A 3,512-nucleotide genomic window follows, 5' to 3' on the forward strand; every position below is an offset into this window, starting at 1 on the left:
TGTAAAAAAAATAGTAAAAAAAAATACTGTCATGAGGTTGAAACATTCCTATTTGTCCTAATGAACAATTAGAAACTTTCGGGGATTCTGGAGCAACAGAGTAAGGCAGAGAAAGTCAGTAGTTTGACCATCATTCTGGCACATCTGTAGGGGAGGAAAAACATATTTTCCTCACCCATCTCGAGTTCATGGCTAAGGTCCCTGTAACAAAAGAAAGATTAACAAGGGGAAAGCATACCATTTTATTAATGTAAGTTTTTCATGACACAGGAGCCTTCCAAAGAAAATGAGACCCAAAGAAATAGTTAAACGTGTGTGTTTTAATGCTAAACTTGAAGGGTGGATAGTCGTGAAGAAACATAATATGACAAAAGCAGTATGATCTAATGGTAATAAACTGGGGAAAACTTAGCAGGGCCTGTTTGTTCCGATTCTTCTCTGTGACCCTTTGTCTTCAGAAATAAGGATAGCCTTTTCCTCTGGGTATAGGGAGGGTACGTCCCACATGAAGTTCTTACCAACTGCGTCAGAGGAAGGTCAGAAAATCCTCCCTAGGTTTTATGACCTGCTTTGGGGGAAAGGTCAGGGAGACCTTCCTGCTTTTGTGGTTTTCCCAAATTCCTTTAGCCTAAAATATTCAGGGATACTATATCCTGAACCCCAATACATGTTTATATCTTTTTTTTTTTTTTTTTTAGCTTACTTGGTTCTGTTACAGAAAAGGTCTTGGAAAATGGAAGAAACCCACCCGAAGGCTGCTGCCATCACACAGATAAGAGGTGGCGAAGGGGGTAGGTGTAGTAGGTGACTGATTCTGTGATGTATGCTCAAGGGTGAAGAAGATCAACATCTGTTCAGACTGTTTCTTCCCTAAACCAGCTGAATCCTCAAAATACAAGCAGACGCCTTCCCTGTAGCAAAAGTCTCTGTCCATAGTGATAGTGTAAATGCCCCACAGAGAGAGTTAAAATTAAACTTCTCGCATTTTAGCACCTCTATGTGAATACACTTGCTTGTTTGTTTTTCCTAAAGCAGATGCCCATAAGGGATTGTCAGGAAGGTGGTAAGAGCTCTGAGCCCTAAGTGGGTGGCAACCATCACTGACGCAGAGAAGGACATTAAAGTGGCAGCTGGGGGTGTTGAATGTTGGTTCTCTTCTGCAATTTTGCCTGAGGCTGCCTTTCAGGATGTTAGTGCTGACCATGACAATAAAACTCTGAATAATAACTAAATGTGGTGGGGGGAGAATTAAAAACTAATGTTAAAATAAACAGTGATGCTAAAACAGTGTTTGTCCAAACTCACCCTTTTGCTTTTGGGGGAATTCAGTTATTGTGCATGCCCCTGCTCCTTTGTGTGAACAAATTTTTAGCTTCAATTCAGTTCTGCATTGCACTTCTATTACACAAATGTCTCTTTGGCTTCGTCTGCCTTCCTTCACTTGAGATAACCCATCATTATTGTCTCCACTTATCTATGAAACATGTGTTTTATGTTTAACTTGCATGTACAAATTGAAGCGGGTTGTCAACATTACTATGGACTGATATATTCTAAAATAAGTAGATGCAATGATATTGCCTCAGTGTTGTAAGCACCCTCTTTGCATCTGCAGCTATCCCCTCTCATGCTAAATTGTGTTCTTTTGAATAATTTAACGCTTTTGTTATTTAAAATGTGATGTATTCATGCTTTGTGTCCTCAATGCCAGTGAAAGCTCTTAGAGGCTTTATTCACCTCTATCCCTCAGCACCCAACACTAGTCTCTTTACTTAGGAAAATACTTGAGTTTTTCGGGCTTAACTACATATTACTCATTATGGATAGGAGTGCTTGCTCTTTTTAGGGTTGATAATTTTGCACTGTATGATACTTTAAGTAATTATGTTTATAATCAATTAGTGAGGGCAGGGGATGAGGGACTCTCAAAACCACTTTTGAGTGCATAGTGAAACATGATTAAATCAGATTCCACAACTTCGACATTTGTGTACATTTGAATGTGATTCGTGCACGGAGCTGTTGAGTCCCCTGTTCATCAACTTGGGGTACAAAATAAGGTTTCATATTCAAAATGAATTATTTTGAACACTCACGCTCTCTTCATCTTGCTCATAGCTGAATTCTTTTCCAAAATGCAGCTCTCTAAATGAGTCCTGGGGACCTCCAGGAATTCAGTCACCATTCCTGACTCTGTTCCCTCTATTGCTTGCCTTTTGTCGACCGTCACATTGTTCCCCGCACATCATACTCCTGTGGCTGCATGGTCCATTGAACCATGACATCAGCAAGTCCTGCTAATTCTACCTTTAGGTTCTAGGCTGCAACTACCCTCCTAATTTCCTCTCTTACCACTCTGTCCTTCATACTCCAGGTATTTTCACAGGTCTCTCATGGTAATCACACATTCACCACTTCCCACAGGCCCTTCCCACCATTCCCTCTGCTTAGAATGTCCTTTCTACACTGCACACCCCTCGTCCAAATGGGCAAACATTTAAATCTTAGCCAAATTGTTATGTCCTCCTTACCACTATCCCTGACTCTCAGAATTAGCCATCCGCCCTCCTTTCTCCAATCCCTACAGTGAAATTCTAGTATAACCTGTATCACACTGCTGCCCTGCTCAGAACCATTTTGATATTTTAGCAGCTCACCAATAACCAAGTCTTTTATTAATTATTTAAAAAAAAAAAAAAAAGGTTTTCATGGCTCTTTGTGCCATAATTTAGAATTTGACCTTGATTCAGTCCAAACCACATTCTAAGAAAATCTGATTTAGGTGAAGCATTATGTGGCTATTATGTTAGTACATTTGGGAACGGCAGAGAAGATATGGATATATACAAGAAGTCGTATAGAGGATAAGAGAGGTGGGTAAAATTAACTTACCTATTTAAACGTTCCAGAAAATTTTAAAAACTGAGCTGTCAGAGAAAAAAAGCAAAGAACCCACATATTGCTACTCAGCATAATTTTGCTTAGAAAATAGCATTATTTCTGCTTGATTTGATTTCATGCGGTTAAGTTTGGAGGAAATGTTATTTATTATATCCACAGCTAAGCTTATGTAATTATCCACAAATGTTCTAGTGTAGTACATACAGCCAACAACAGGGATGCTTGTTGCATCAATTTGGAAAAGAGAGGAAAAAAATTAGCCATGTAATAGTTAATTCAATTTATAAAATTAAATGTGTATTAAAAACATGTCTGGTAAATATTATGCCATCTGCACATGCTCAAACAGTGAGCCTGGTTAATATTTTATAGTTTATCTGATAAAGTTAACAAAAGAATTTAGTCAGAGTGGAGACATACACTGAATATTTCATCACCTTCTTAATTGCAGAATACAGACAAGACATTTTTTTCCCTTTGGGAAAAATAAATGTTAAAAGTTATTACAGATGGAATCAGTTTGGCAATTAGGTTGAAATCCAACCGAAACCAAGCAGAAACGGATGGCTACAAACATCATAGTCCCAAAGTATTTTGAGCCAATTCCATCC

At 38.6% G+C, this 3,512-nt stretch overlaps 1 pseudogene; it reads right to left on the reverse strand.

Annotated features, from left to right (window-relative positions):
- LOC105526821 overlaps positions 1 to 2,185 on the reverse strand; it is a 26,438-nt pseudogene extending 24,253 nt beyond the window's left edge.
- Between the last annotated feature and the right edge of the window lie 1,327 nt (positions 2,186 to 3,512).

The sequence above is a fragment of the Colobus angolensis genome, unplaced genomic scaffold (assembly GCF_000951035.1).
Source record: "Colobus angolensis palliatus isolate OR3802 unplaced genomic scaffold, Cang.pa_1.0 Scaffold6, whole genome shotgun sequence".
Lineage (NCBI taxonomy): Eukaryota > Metazoa > Chordata > Mammalia > Primates > Cercopithecidae > Colobus > Colobus angolensis.